A 16,804-nucleotide genomic window follows, 5' to 3' on the forward strand; every position below is an offset into this window, starting at 1 on the left:
TACACACTTTTGTATAGTTCACTCTTTCATACAGTTCTATCTTGAATGCAGTTCATTCTTTTACACACTTTTGTATAGTTCACTCTTTTATACAGTTCCATCTTGAATACAGTTCACTCTTTTACACACTGTTTTATACAGTTCTATCTTGAATGCAGTTCATTCTTTTACACACTTTTGTATAGTTCACTCTTTTATACAGTTCTATCTTGAATACAGTTCACTCTTTTACATTTTTTTGTATAGTTCACTCTTTTTACAGTATAGTTCACTCTCTTTATACAGTTTCTGTCTTATTCTATCTTGAATACAGTCAGTTCATTCTTTTACACACTTTTGTATAGTTCACTCTTTATACAGTTCTCTCTTTTATACAGTTCTATCTTGAATACAGTTCACTCTTTTACATACTTTTGTATAGTTCACTCTTTTATACAGTTCTATCTTGAATACAGTTCACTCTTTTACACACTGTTTTATACAGTTCTATCTTGAATGCAGTTCATTCTTTTACACACTTTTGTATAGTTCACTCTTTTATACAGTTCTATCTTGAATACAGTTCACTCTTTTACATACTTTTGTATATATCTTGAATACAGTTCACTCTTTTACACACTGTTTTATACAGTTCTATCTTGAATACAGTTAATTCTTTTACACACTTTTGTATAGTTCACTCTTTTATACCGTTCTATCTTTAATACAGTAAATTAACATTCTTTTACACACTTTTGTATAGTTCACTCTTTTATACAGTTCTATCTTGAATACAGTTCATTCTTTTACACGCTTTTGTATAGTTCACTCTTTTATACAGTTCTGTCTTGAATACAGTTCATTCTTTTACACACTTTTGTATAGTTCACTCTTTTATACAGTTCTATCTTGAATACAGTTCATTCTTTTACACGCTTTTGTATAGTTCACTCTTTCATACAGTTCTATCTTGAATGCAGTTCTTTTTATATCTCTTTATAGTTCACACTGTTTTTTGTATACAGTTCAGTTCACTCTTTTACACACTTTTGTATAGTTCACTCTTTTATACAGTTCTATCTTGAATACAGTTCACTCTTTTTACACACACTGTTTTATACAGTTCTATCTTGAATACAGTTCATTCTTTTACACACTTTTGTATAGTTCACTCTTTTATACAGTTCTATCTTGAATACAGTTCACTCTTTTACATACTTTTGTATAGTTCACTCTTTTATACAGTTCTATCTTGAATACAGTTCACTCTTTTACACACTGTTTTATACAGTTCTATCTTGAATACAGTATACAATTAACATTCTTTTCTTTGTATAGTTCACTCTTTTTATACCGTTCTATCTCTTAATACAGTAAATTAACATTCTTTTACACACTTTTGTATAGTTCACTCTTTTATACAGTTCTATCTTGAATACAGTTCATTCTTTTACACGCTTTTGTATAGTTCACTCTTTTATACAGTTCTGTCTTGAATACAGTTCATTCTTTTACACACTTTTGTATAGTTCACTCTTTTATACAGTTCTATCTTGAATAGTAGTATACACAATAGGGGAACTGGACCAGGTCCATGAATAGTAGTATACACAATAGGGGAACTGGACCAGGTCCCTAATCCAGTTCCTTTATTGTGTATACTACTGGTGGAGGTACATGCCAAATTTCACGAAAATCGGTGTAATAGTTTAGGATATTGCCTTTTTAGTGAGCATGGGGTTGCCGAAACCCATGGTGCCCTACATATTTTAAGGCTCCTATAATAATGTACAGTTAGCTGGTTGTCTGTCTGTCTGTCTGTCTGGATACGTTATGTAATGATAGTTTGGGGCCAAACTTTTTACGATCCATTGCTATTGCGGGAGTAACAAATATGGTTAGAATGACTGTCTCTCTCTCTTGCTATCGCTATGTGTACAGCTCGTATAGATAAGTAGCTCTCACTCGCTAAACACTTTTAGAGGGCCTAGTGATGTGAAGCTGAAAGAGCTGGGTTAACAATACTGAGGTTCTGAGTTCGAAACGCAGTGTCAGACGAAACTTTTGCCACTTGGATGTGATAGTGACAGGAGAATATATAGGCCAGACGTTCATATATACAAGAACGTTTGACACTTAGATGCCCGAATTCAGACTATATATAGACACCACGGTTCTGATGTTCACACTTTGTGTTTACAGTCACAGAATCATACCATACCACAACTGTGGGCCAGACGCAGTGTGTGTGTGTCTCCCTCTGCTCGGCTCGACACCTACATCTCGCTGAGCTGGCTGGCTACGTTATGTTGATTTCTGCAAAACAATTTATTGTGAATCTGCTATGATTTGTTTGGTTTTCGTAATGAAAGCTTGTCGGGCCTGTTGCTTCCTTTGTTCTATTTTTTGCTACTTCATCCACGACTGGGTACAGTCCCATCCTCTGTGTGTATATATATATTTTTTATAAGATAATATTTAATTGGTTTTCCGTTAATATCCGATCGATGTATTTGAGGCTGATGAGGTTCAGATTATCGTACACATAAATATTCGCGACACAAATCAATTTTTTTTCTATAACACGAACTCCATCGAGGCTTACTAAGGGTGTCGATCCCGGTCTTATGACGATACCACACCATTGGTGATTGTGTCTGTAGAGCCAGCGTATTGTCAACCCAGTCAAAAGTGTTCTTTCTGACCCACGAGCGTCAGCGAGATAGACATCTATTACGAGCGTGGTGTGTGATTTGATAGTCAAATTTGAATCGAAAAAATCCCGTTGGTAATCGGTACGTTGAACCGTAAATATGAAGCCACGTTGTTTGAAGCTAACATGTTGCCCGTGTGACCTGGTATTCGTAAAACTTGTACATCAAACTCTGGAGTGAAAGACGTGAGAAAGATCACGTTGTTCGTAATTTTGGAGACGAAACCATTGTTTTAAAAGATATGTGGGGTGAGGTGAGGGTCATGTCAATCAACCAGTCAGGCTGTTTGAAGTCTGCTAGTGACACCCGCTCGTATACGTTGTCTTTTAAGTGCAGGACGTACAAAGGTGTTTTCCTCGCCGGGCAGATCAAATCCCTGCGTGTCCCCGAGATCGGCAAGCGTGACGTTGGGATGATGGTTCATTGGGTTTTTTATTATACAAAATTACAAAATGGTTTTCAATTGGTTATCAGATAATTCCTCGGACGTGCACTTCAAACCCATGAGATGTATGTTGTCGAGTAGGAAAATTTTGGTGAGCGATATCGTGTCTTCCACGGTCACGCTGACTCCCTGCAGACTGGTGTAGGCGTTAACGTTCACCCGCACGTAAACGGAGCAAACTTGGTATTGTTGTTGTTTGGCCCAGCGGAGTTTGATCCCTTTCATGATTTCGACGATGTAACACGACGATGGCGGTTTGCTGAGGTAGACTTGGATGTACAGCGTGGATTTCGCCGCCAGATTTTTTAGGACGTTTTCAACGCTGTCGAATTCCGACACCATCTGCAATCCTACGTTTTGCGTCCCAGGTTTGCTCGACAGCATGTGGGTTACTCTTTGCTCAACGTGCTGACGATCACGCTGCATCTTTGCGTCGGGATGTAAGCCACAGGCAGCGTTCTGTTGTTCACGACTTTCGTCATGTAGTGATGCGCAGAAACAGTTTGTGGCTAACATCAAGGATGCCATTGCTAGACCAGTCGATCCACCGAGTGACATCGAATGCTATGAAAACACACTGGAATACGCCCGTTCGAAAGTCGATTACGTGTTTGAGGCTAAACTGTACATGGCTCAGAGCGACATGCAACTGAGGGTGAACAGAGTGGTGGGCTACAACAACGAAATCGTCTTCACCAATGGCTATCAAAAGTTGGGTTTGAGTCGAGTCGTGCCGCAGTACAAAACGGGCATCATGGCATCGACACCGGAAGAAGTAGAACCACCACGACAACAACAACAACAGCGGCAGCTGCCCCGCACGTGCAGGCAAACAATCAGCGGCACGTCGATCGCAAAACGGCGCTGGTGGTCGGCAGGATCGCAGTCGGACTGTGCCTCATTTGGTTAAAAATTCCTTAGATGCCCACAGGTTTTGACCGCGCCACGTGACCGTTTTCGACAAAAAGCCTAACAACCAGGAAACGTTGCTGCCCAAGATGCCAGGCAGCGCTTCGGCAGCTTTGCCGGCCAGTTTAGCCACTCTCTGACGTCGCCTGATGATGATGATGGTGGTGGTGTTGGGCTTGGTGTTGTGCCACCCATCAGCGATATGACCAGGGTCGATATGACGAATCCCAAAGCTGTCCGGCCAGCGTGGTGTCCTCGTTCAAGACTCAGTCGATGGTTTCACGCATGCGGCTGATTTGTGATCGGAGGGCTTCCCGGTTGGAGGAAGCGGCTTACAATTGAACTTGGGATATTCGCGGCCCAATGGTTCGATTTTTTTCGCACTTTAAAGCATTGTAATAATCGTCCACGGTCTGCTTTAAAAGTTCGTTGCCCACGGTGTCGCCCATAAACGAGGTGTCCTCTGCTGCTGCATTGTCCTTCAGCAGAGGCTGGAAGTCGAAATCGTCAGCCATTTTTTTTAAAATATATATTAATCTTATAATATAGTTTCAATATAAGCAATGTCGCAATACAGACGAAAGCTAGATCCTTTCCGAAGATCAAGAGAGACGCTCGGTGTCAAAGCATTCGTCAGTCGGTGACCATCACGAACAATCTGAGGATGATCGATCAAAACCAAACGCTGCTGGTTTGATTCCCAAACCTGGGCGCGAACGACGTCATCGTCCTCGGCAAGCCTCGATGTGCTCTTTTCATCACGTTGGAGTCCGCGAACGACAAATGCACGATCGTGCGCAACCTGGGTCGCGCCATCATCAAGAAAACCGCCATCAAAATCAGCGGGAACGAGGTGCTGAGCATCGACGACAGCGACGTGTTTTTCACTTACACGGACCTGTGGAGAACCAAGAGCAAACGCAATAACATGTTGTATCAAGGGCTTTGTTGGGATAACTGCAAATCGAACGACATACGTTTGGGAAAAGCTTTCACGCAAGACAAGCTCGATGGGATGCTGGCAGAGGACAAAGCCATCGCTGAGGCGTACGGGTGCTGAAAGATTTACAGGAACAGACGCGATGGGTTGCGCTGTTTCACTGCAAGGACAGGGATTCGTTCGAGGACTGCTTGCGTGAAAACGACGTGATCCCAAGCAAACAAGAACGAGAACAAGTGAAGAAACAGCTCGCCGAAACGAAACATGCCAAACTCCTGTTGAAAACCGACCCACCCGTTGTGTATAAAGTCTGCTAGCTTAAGCAAAAATATTTTAGCAAAATTCAAGCAAATTCTAGCATAACTCAAGTAAATCGATGTTCGAAACTATCGTTGTGTGCAACTTGACTTTCATCTCGCTGTGTTTTCGCGTACAACGGATTTTATTTTATTAGACTTACAAATCGTTTGTTACAATATAAGATGGAGTCCGACGAACTGCTCAAACAAATGTTGGATGACGATAATAATAAAAACGACAAGCGAGAGAGACTGGTGGTGCTCGCGGTCGGCGACAAAGCCAAACAATACTTGGGTGGGGGCGACCACACTCCCGATAAAATTCACAAAATGCCAGCCGAAGAAATCGACAAGCTGTACACAAGATATGAAGCCAGACTTGGTGTCGAAATGGCGAAAACCATAGGGTCTGTCATAACGCAGGTCTAAGCCGACGTAGCCTCGTACTTCCTTCTCATTCTGCCGGAACGTCGACTTTACCTGTGGGAAGATCTCGAGAAAGATCTGTTCATCAACCACGCTTTGAGCGCCGTCAGATGCGTGCTGTACCACAGATACGGCATGTTTTTGCCTCCGGTGACTGCGGCGATCATCACGGCAAAGCATTGTCAATTTAAAGAAGAAAAAAATAATAATGATAATAATATACAACATGGATGCGCAACAGGAGGAAACGCCAACGCCGACGGAGGAAGCAACAACGACGACGACACTGATACGACTAGTCACCCGCAAGAATCCTAAAAAAGTCGTCGCTGGTAGAACAGATGGTTTAGCCAAGCACCACAAAAATAGTAATAATACCCATTACGCTCCGTGGATTGTTGCCGTAGTGGCAAAGGGATTAAGCGTGGTCGTCGTCATGCTGCTATATAATAACAAGCAACAACAACCACCAATGCAACAGTAGATGACGCAATCACAATAAGAAATAAATCCACATATAATGTTTTAATTTAAAAAAAATAAAATATATATATTTTATATACGAAGTCTTCCGAAGGAAAAACATTTGTCAACGATGCATATCACGCCGCCGTGGTCGCTTAACGAAAATGGCTCTCAAACAGCCTACGATCAAACTCGATTTCAACGTGCAGGACATGGGCATGCTCGTCATGGACTTAGGGATGGCGATGGCCACCAAGGACATTGTCGTGAAACAAGGAATTTTACCGGGGAAATATTTTGAAGTAATATTAAAACACATAATATAAAAAGAATGGCTACGATCGCCATGATGGTCGATGGTGCATTAGTCAACACCCTCGCATTTTCAGGCAGCAATTATCTCTTCTCCAAATTCCGAACGTTGAACGTGGTCGAAGTGTAAGCGGAACGTAAACGTCATGATTTGGCCGTGGAGAAACTGCAAGCCGTGCAAGCCGAGTACGCCAAAAGACTGCAGACAATACAGTTCATCAACGACCAACTCACGTGCGAAAACCATGCCGTTCAAACATTCAAGAACGTCGACGACGCCATGCGAGAATACTACCTGCTCACCGGCAGACGTCTCGAACCTCTCGGCGATGAACCCACCCTCTCGCAGTTTTACACACGCCTTCCCCAGAACAGAAAGACCTGGAACTGATTTTTGTGGCTCTGGGTCTAGCGGCAATCGTGTTGATCGCCAAACAATTAGACTAAAATATATTTAAGTGTATATACATAAAGCTGGGAAGGCGTGCACTTTATAATTGCAAGTACGTGCTGCTAGGAAAAACCGAAACCTGCGGCAGGAAATGCACCGCCGAATATTGCGGCATACATACGAAGCACGCCGTAGGTAAGTATCTTAGAGGCTGGAGGCTGGACGTCGACAAAAATATGGACGTCGACGACATCAAACCACTGGTCGCCGACAAAGTCGACGAGGAACTGAACAATCTGGGAAGCTTCAAATTTCAACTCACCGTGAAAATGTCGCTGGAAAAACAGCAGACGGACGGCACCACCGAACACGCCCCGCCTTATTTCAGATGCAAGCAATAAGTAGCAACACAACCCAAATCCATCGACACCTCGTTGCCAAAAATACGAGAATCACTGGAACGCTACATGCACATGGGTTCGGGTTGGGTCATGGGAAGGATTGACACGGTTTATCTGGACGTAGCAAACTACATGCCGTTCAAAGGCGGATCGTACCTGGACTTGCCACCTTACTACAAAAACCAAAACGGCATTAATAACATTAAGAATAAAGACGATGCTTGTGCAATATATTCGGTGAGAGCTGTCTTATCTCCAGCCAATGCACATTACGTATATGCACATTACGTAAGTATCACTACACGGCGATTAAAAGTCTGAGCCGACTGTTGTACGATCAATCAAAATACCATGGAAAAAAACACTTTTGCGTACAGTGCCTCCATGGCTTCACGCGAGCCGACCTGCTGGAAGCGCACCGGGAGGATTGTCGAGGTAGGGAGAGACAGCCGTCCGAATCGACATGCCCTACGAAAACGACAACGTCTTGAAATTCATCAACCACAAAAATCAAATGCCCGTGCCTTACGTCATCTACGCCGACTTCGAAGCCTTCGTCAAAATCATCGACACCGTCGCTCCATCCCCAGAAAAACGTTTCACGCACAAAACGCAAGAACACGAAGCCTGCGGGTGAGGGTACGTGGTCGTTCGATGCGACGGACAAACGAAAGGTCTACCGAGGTCCCGACGCGGCCGAACCATTTCTTACGTGTTTGCAAGACGAAGAGAGAAAAATCAGCGAAGCTTTGTCGGAACCTTCTTCCATGCACATGACGCCGAGGGACAAGTTCGTTCATCGACCAGCTATATATTGCCAAGTCTGCAACAAACCCCTGAATGGAGGTGTTGTGAGAGATCACTGCCACGTCACCGGTAAGTACAGAGGTGCCGCTCACAACACGTGCAACTTGAAGCTCAAAATCAATCCCAAAACCATCAAAATCCCCGTCGTGTTTCACAATCTTCGCGGTTACGATTCTCACCTGATCATGCAGGCCATTGCGAAGGTCGACGGCAACATAACGTGCATCCCCAACAACATGGAAAAATACATCTCGTTATCGTTAGACGGTCTGAAATTTATTGACAGCGTTCAGTTCCTGCTGTTGTCTCTAGACAGTCTGTCGAACGCCAACGACCCGGACGACTTCGACATCACCAATCGATACTGCGACGCCGATACTCGACCTCTGCTACTGAGGAAGGGCGCAATTACCTCCAATCGACCGCTTTCACAGCAACTTGACCGACTCGACCATCTCACAGGACGATTACTCGCACGCCCTCAACGTGTGGGACAAACTGGGCTGCAAGAATTTGGGCGATTACCACGACCTGTACTTGAAAACAGATGACTGCAGCTGGCCGACGTGTTCGAGATATTCAGGAAAACGTGCTCGAAACAGTACGGCCTAGATCCCGCGTGGTATTTCTCCTTCCACGGTCTCTCTTGGGACGCCTTGTTGAAAAAACCGGCATGTGACTGAAACTACTGACGGATTACAACAGGCACCTGTTCATGGAGAAAGGTCTGCGAGGCGGGATTTCCATGACATCCAAACGGTACGCCAAAGCCAACAACAAGTACGTTCCGGGTCACGACTCGAGCAAACCGACCAAACACATCCTCTATCTCGACACCAACAACCTGTACGGCTGGGCCATGAGTCAGTATCTACCCACCGGGGGATTCGAATGGGTCTCTCCGACTGATATCGACGTGAATAGCATCGCACCGGATTCGAACAAAGGCTACGTACTGGAAGTAGACTTGGACTATCCCTCAGAACTACACGAATCGCACAACAGCTATCCGCTAGCTCCCGAACGATTGACGGTGAACCCGGACTGGATGTCTGAATATCAACGAAACTTGCTGGGAGACAATAAGCCGGCTAACGTCGAAAAACTCGTGCCGAACTTGATGAACAAGTCAAAATACATCGTTCACTATCGCAACCTGCAGCTGTACTTGTCGCTGGGAATGAAACTGACGAAAATACACAGGGCGCTCGAGTTTGATCAGAGTCCGTGGATGGAGCCCTATGTCAGAATGAACATGGATTTACAAAAGCTGGCCACCAGCGATTTCGCGAAAAACTTGTACAAGCTCATGAACAACTCGGTGTTCGGCAAGACAATGGAGAATTTCAGAAAATGTGTGAACGTGAAGCTAGTCAGATCCAGCGAGGAAAAAAACCTCAGGAAACTCATAGCCAGCCCGGCGTTCAACCAGAGCAAGCTATTCGAAGACGACTTGGCAGCGCTGCACATGAACAAAAGTCACATCAAATTCAACCGCCCCGTTTACGTGGGGATGAGCATCCTCGACTTATCCAAACACTTGATGTACGATTTCTACTACAACGAGCTGAATAAACAGTACGGCGACAAGTGCGAAGTGCTGTACACGGACACGGATTCCCTGCTGATGGAAATTCGCACCGAGGACGTGTACGAGGACATGAAGAAAAACATGCACCTGTACGACACCAGCGACTACCCTAAAGATCCCCCAATGCACAGCCAAGTCAACAAAAAAGTACTCGGCAAGATGAAGGACGAATGCGCTGGCACACCGATCGCCGAGTACGTCGGCTTGAGACCCAAGATGCAATCCATCAAGAAAGCAAACGACGACGAAATCAGAAAGGCGAAAGGTGTAAAAAAACACGTGGTGAAAAAACACATCAAGCACACCAGATTCAAGGAAGCCCTGTTCAAGAATAAAACGTTCAAACACCAGATGAACATGCTGAGAATCAACAAGACGTCGCTGTCTCCCATGGACACGAAATGATGGATCGCCATCGACGGAGTCAACACTTACGCGTACGAACACACGCACATATTAAATAATGAAAACGCACGCAATACATACATAATGGAGAAAATTTACTACAGCCCACGCGGATACTGGAAAGTCACGGACGCCATCCCGAAACTCGACAAAGCCGCTAGAGTCGCTTAAATCCCGAGAAGAAAATTCGACATTTCGACGCCGAATCGCGTTCACCAAGCCGACCTCCTGTTTCTACCTCACGACAGGGTGAGACGCAAATCCTACAAGTACGCCCTGACAGTCGTCGACGTCGCCAGTCGCTACAAGGAAGCCGAACCGTTGATGACCAAAGATTCGAACGAAGTCGCCAAAGCCTTAGAACTCATCTACAAATGCAGTCGATTGACCTGGCCTACCGTATTGTAAATCGATCCCGGACGCGAGTTGATGGGAGCCGTGTCGCAGCTGCTGGCCAAGCACAAAGTCCAGGTGAGACGAGGTATAGCAGGAGCCCATCGCAGCCAAGCCATCGTGGAGAGATTCAATCGCACCTTAGCCGAACGCCTGTTCTCACATCAGTACTCGCAGGATTTAATGGATCCCAAAAGCAGAAACACGAAATGGGTCGTACGCTTGCCGCGAGTGGTGGCCTCTATCAACAACGAAGTCATTAGACTCGTGGGCAAGAGACCCGTCGAAGCCATCAAAATGAAATCTGTCGGATCATTGTCGGCAGCCGCACGTCGCGATAAAACAGAAAGAATGACGGACCGGGTCAGCGTTAGGTACTTGTACCAACTGGGAGTTCTATGTTTTATCTTCACTACAGTTCTCTCTGTTCTACGATTCTCTCTTGTGCACGGTTCTATAATTTGTACAGTTGTCTCTTCAACACAGGTCTCTCTGTTATATAGTTCTCTCTATACAGTTCAATTTCCATACAGTTAAGTCATTTATTCACGTCCTTATTTTATTCAGTTCTATTTTTCATGCGACCCGTGAAGGTCCGGGTTAGAATATTGGCCTTCAGTAACCCATGCTTGCCGTATGAGGGGACTAACGGGATCGGGTGGTCAGGCTCGCTGGTTTTGTTGACACATGTCACCAGTTCCCAATTTCGTAGATCGATGCTCGTGCTGTTGATCACTGGATTGTGTGGTCCAGACTCGATTATTTACAGACAGCCGCCATATAGCTGGAATATTGCTGAGTGCGGCGTAAAACTAAACTCACTCACTCACTCACAATTCTTCATGCAGTTCTTTCTATGCAAATGTGTCTCTTTTCTACAGTCCTCTCTTTAATACAGTTCACACTTTTAAACAGTTCTATCTGTTATACAGTTCTATCTTATTTTACAGTAACTCTTATGATTCTACACTGGGTTTGTTGTGGTTGCAGACTGAATTCAGCTGTTTTATATATATATATATATATATATATATATATACACACATATATATACATATATATACACTCCAAAAAAAGAAACGCATATAGGAATTTCAACTGTATTATTATGTTTATTTTGAAACATCTTGTAGGCTTTATGAGTCAATGAAATATAGCGAAATTGCACACTGGGAATGCAGACTTATCCGTTTTTTGGCACCAACTCGAGGAAAGTCAGTTTGAGTGTCACATGGAGACGCGTGGTGGCGCTGAAGTCAATACCTCGTGTGACCACCGTGGGCATCCAGAACTGCACGGCATCGCCTCGGCATCGAAAGAATAAGTCTCAGAATCTCGTGTTGCCCAATCGCAGCCCACTCTGCCTGTAGTGCCTGTGCGAGTTGCTGAAGTGTCTGGGGCTGAGGGTTACGGCGTCGCACCCGTCTGTCCAGGGTATCCCGCAGATGTTCGGTCGGGTTTAAGTCCGGTGATCTTGAGGGCCAGGGGAGCACATTGATGTTGTGGTTCTGGAGGAAGTCTCTAGTGTGACGTGCTGTGTGGGGCCTGGCATTGTCCTGTTGAAACAACTCCCTCTGGCGATCAATGATTGGAAGGAGGTGTGGGCGTAGGATTTCGTCACAGTACGGTTGAGCTGTCAGGTTGCCCTGGATCATCACCAAATCACTTCTCCTACGGCAGGTGATCGCTACCCACATCATAACACTTCCCCGGCCGAATCTGTCCACCTGGGGAACGCAAGCGTCGGCGAAACGTTCACGTCGACGTCTGTACACCCGCATTCTTCCATCGCGTCGTTCCAATAGAAATCGTGATTCATCACTGAACCAGATTCTACGCCAATTCGGTAGGTTCCAGGCCTGAACGTTGGTGCACCGTTGAACTCGATGTCGACGATGTTGTTGTCGAAGCACAGGGCCAAAATAAGGTCTTCTGGCAAGTAAACCAGCCTCTCTCAACCTGTTCCTGACGGTTTGTGCAGAAAGCCTCCTCAATCCGGGTATTTGTCGAGCGGTACTGGTCGCCGTAGCTGTTCGATGACGCAGGTGATGTACCCGGATGTAGCGATCCTGCGCCGCAGTGGTCGCTCGAGGTCGCCCACTACGAGGGGCATCTGCTACCGCATTCTGCCGGCGATATCTCTCCTAGAGCCGTGAAATGGTGCTTTGGTGAACATTCATGCGTCGGGCAACTGCACGTTGAGACTGACCAGCTTCAAGCAAACCAATGGCGATATGACGGTTGGCTTCACTTAGACGTGGCATTTTGCGTTCGTCAACAATATTCCAAATACAGTGAATAATCGACAGACAGCGATCAACCGTTTATACCCATCATTGAGACTATCTGATCCCCAACTTTCATTGCATGTGAATTGTGTACTCTGTGACACTACACGCCGAAATTGAAAATCATGCTGTTAAATACGGGTATTTTACGGATGGTGCGTTTTGTTGTGATGTTTCAAAACATAAACACCATAGGACTCATAAACAGAGCAAAACCTTTTGTAAAATGAATCACGTTTTAATTCATTGCTACATGAAATTGCTATTTTCATGATGCGTTTCTTTTTGGGAGAGTATATTATGCAACACCAACAAAGCAACGCGCCGCTTTGTCCGGGTCAGTGCACATGTTTCACTGAATCTTAAGCCCAACTAAAGCTGCTCTGGATTATGACATGAATGCAGTAATAGCGCTGGATGTATTCATCTGAGTGCAGAGTATGTCCTTCATAGCTCAATCATAATGTTATTGTAATTGTCGTACTTGCACACATGATGTAATTGTGTGGTTTAAACATATCTTATTGTCCAAAAGACAACGGGATTAGGCACAAGTGCACTACTTATGATCGCCTTCTCCCTAAATACAATTAAACATATTATTACATAATACAATGTACAATTTACAGTGGAAGCTTGGCATTGGGGAAAACATATGCAGTGTTGGGATATATATACAGTGTTTTACAGGATATGTACAGTGTGCTGGAAAGTGAAAAAGTGAAAAAAGTGCATGTCATACATTTGCAAATATTATACAGTATATCATTTAAAATAGAAATAGAAACAATAATATTGTGTTAGCTGGTGAATCTGTTTGTAGTTTCTATATACTTGTGTACAGACAGGAATATATGTTTATTCATCAAATCGTTTAGGTTAGGCTCACCAAATAAGTGTGCAGTGTTTTTTGGCCTCCAAATCTATCAATATCTGAGAATAGCGGCTTCCTAAAGTCATCATATAAAGTACATTCGAAAAAGAAGTGAAATGAATTTCCGCATGGCGCGCCACATTCACAGGCAATAATATCAGATAAGTTAACCCGGAACAGGTCGAAATTTAATGTGCTGCAACTATGTCTCAGTCTAGTGTGCAATACGTTTGTGTATCTCTTACCGCAATTGTAATATGTCGGTGGCAGAGCGGATTGCTCCGATACGGCAGTTTTAAGAGAAGATACTGACGGACTGTTTCTGACTTTGACGATAGACTATTCCAGATGTTATTGTTCACAAGCATTACGTCCTTGAGAATGAGAAATGAGATGGAATGTTTGTTGGAGACAAATTATCAGTCAACGCTTCAGGACGCCCCTTTTGTCCCTGAAATAAGGACTCACATGAAACATATGTTGAAAGGTAAAATAAACTACATATCTTCTATATTTGATTTTAAATTAAAAACGTTTATAGTCAGCGATATTATTTTAAATCATGAATTATACTTAGACAGCTTAGACAGCCGTCAAAGAATACATGGTTCTGTTTTTACAATGTCATTTGATTTTTAAAAATTGAATGCTTTTTGTTTTGCAGGACACAAAGTGAATATGGAGAATCTTAGACATCTTATGATTCAAAAGCAGTCAACTTTTTCCGGCACGTAGTGTCAACGTGTTGAATATGATAGTTTTAAATATAACTTCTGAAGGCATTTAGAAGTCGGATGAACATGAATAAATTATACGTTCTATGGATAACAACTTCTTTTTATTCTTTTCAGAGCTGATGATTCTTGCTCATGTATTCATAATAATCCATTGTTGACTTTATACAGAGTGTTGCAGGGATGAGTGATGACTGACTGGTTAAATTTCCGTTAAATGTAAACAAGCCCTGTACTCTTTCCTTTGCATTTCAGATTATATCAGAACTTCCAGTGAAGCTGAACAAAAACTCAAAACATTTGTTTTTAACTCAATCTCTTCGAACTTTGTTCGAGAAACAACATTGCCTCCGTCACTGTCTCACGACACTCAAGGAAGGATCTGACATTTTTGTCAGTGAACTATCTATTCATAATTATGTCAAATTCATTGGTAATTGTCAACCATAACGATAAACAGCTTCAGGTCACTTTCATGTGTTGACTTTAATCCGACTTTAACTTAATTCATGGATTATGTATAGCCATCTGGTTTATATACAAGAGATGGGTCGACTGTTCTGAGCCTAACAATGATGGACGGTTGATGACAAAAGTTGCTATGCTTTTTAAAAATATATAATAATAATGCCCTTCGATTTCCCGACACTTCTGAGGACGATACTGGAGTGTCTGAATCCCACTGGTGAAGACAGCTACTTCCAGGAAGTGTAACCTATAAAGACGCCCCATCAAAGACGTAATTTGGGAATGTTTGACAGACAGTTCTCTGCATAAGTTAAGCAGGATGTTGAAATCTGAAGCTGACAAACCTAGTAAATACGGAGGGTGTTCCTGGAGGTCGTCGTGGGGGAACATCACACCATGAGAGAGTCTCCAATGTTGTTTAGCCAAGCAAATAAACCTACTATTCGCCGTTAATGATTAAGGATTCGGGGCGGTGTAGCCTAGTGGTTAAAGCGTTCGCTCGTCACGCCGAAGACCTGGGTTCGAGTCCCGACATGGGTACAATGTCTGAAGCCCATTTTACGTGTTCCCTGCCGTGATATTGCTGGAATATTGCTAAAAGCGGTGTAAAACTGACCTCACTCAATCCCATGGGATTCACATGAAGCCAAGAAAAACGAAGAGAAACGACCTGGCATTTTTCGGAGGACCTCTTTGACAGATGTTTAATCACTGGCCTGTAGTGATAAACCCAATACTCATCCTTGGTCACAAGTGGCTCAACAAAATCAGCTTTTCAAGAGAGAGGATTAAAATACAGCCTTTCTGAACTGCAGTCTCGGCGTGTTGTAAAACGACCATATTTCTTTAACGTTTCTCTTTACTTTCACATAAAGCAGCATTACCTTTGCACCTGTACACGGCAGACGTAACTCAAAACATTAAAGTGGCATTTTAGTGTCAACAAAGTCAGAACTGGATGTTGTGGTCTATCACCTGACTGTCTTGCTTTACAGGCCTTCGTTACATGACAGGAGTCGTCAGGGAAACAATATTTTTATTGGCACTTTTCGAGACCATTCGTAACTACTCGCCTCTTTCCGTAACCTTCAAGAATTGCCAAAAATCGTGGCAAACCAATCAAAACGCATTTCGAAGTATGAAAATGGCGGCACTGTCGAACTTTAAAACTTCGCTAAACTATGCAAAGCACAATTTAAACATAAACTTTGTGCTAAAGGATCAGCTACTTTCAACACTGAAACATCTTTACAAAGGGAATGACTGTATAGCTGTTTTGCCCACGGGATATGGGATATTCTAGGAGTAGCCATGTTTGGAAATTCAGAGTTATCTTTCCTTGGAAATAGTACTAGGCTATTTTCATCTCCGTGCCCGTTTGCGCTTAGACAAGGCCCAGTCGTGAACATGGCCACGAGAGGGGTACGAGTCGCCATCCGGCTTGCCGGAATGACACGAGTAGTTACGAATGTTTTCGAGATTGGCACTACAGGACATGCTCGTCGTTGTCGTGACGGCGTAGTGTCATCGCCGATTTGGTGTGATCCGTTTTATAACGAGTAACCTATATGATTTCTAGCGCTGACGCCAGGGCTCTACAGACGTTGTCTTCTCAGAATCATCTCATCTCTCATGTGAAACTGTTACCGTATTGGCCATGTGATGTGTGGTGAGTCGCCGACCATCCATGATCATATCAACATTTTAATCAAGGGTGGTGTTTGGTGTTTTTTCAAGATCTTGGGTTTCTCTTGATCTCTTAAAATCGGCTGCCCACCCCCTAACATTGATTGAGTGTAGGTTTGCGCCGCTTTTAGCAATATTTAGCAATATTTAGCAACATCACAGCTAGGGACACCAAAAAATGGGCTTCACACATTGTACCCATATGGGGCATCGAACCCGGGCCCTCGCGAACGCTTTAACCACTAGACAATCCCAACACTGAAAATGGAGTTATCAT

At 43.7% G+C, this 16,804-nt stretch overlaps 1 protein-coding gene across 1 annotated transcript in view; it reads right to left on the reverse strand.

The window, feature by feature from the left end:
• The window catches only part of LOC124253969, a 33,935-nt gene that overhangs the window by 12,812 nt on the left and 4,319 nt on the right, over nucleotides 1-16,804 (reverse strand). The gene's annotated exons all lie outside the window — the stretch shown is intronic.

The sequence above is a fragment of the Haliotis rubra genome, unplaced genomic scaffold (genome assembly GCF_003918875.1).
Source record: "Haliotis rubra isolate DU_JTF1 unplaced genomic scaffold, ASM391887v1 Scf56, whole genome shotgun sequence".
NCBI classification, from domain to species: Eukaryota; Metazoa; Mollusca; class Gastropoda; order Lepetellida; family Haliotidae; genus Haliotis; species Haliotis rubra.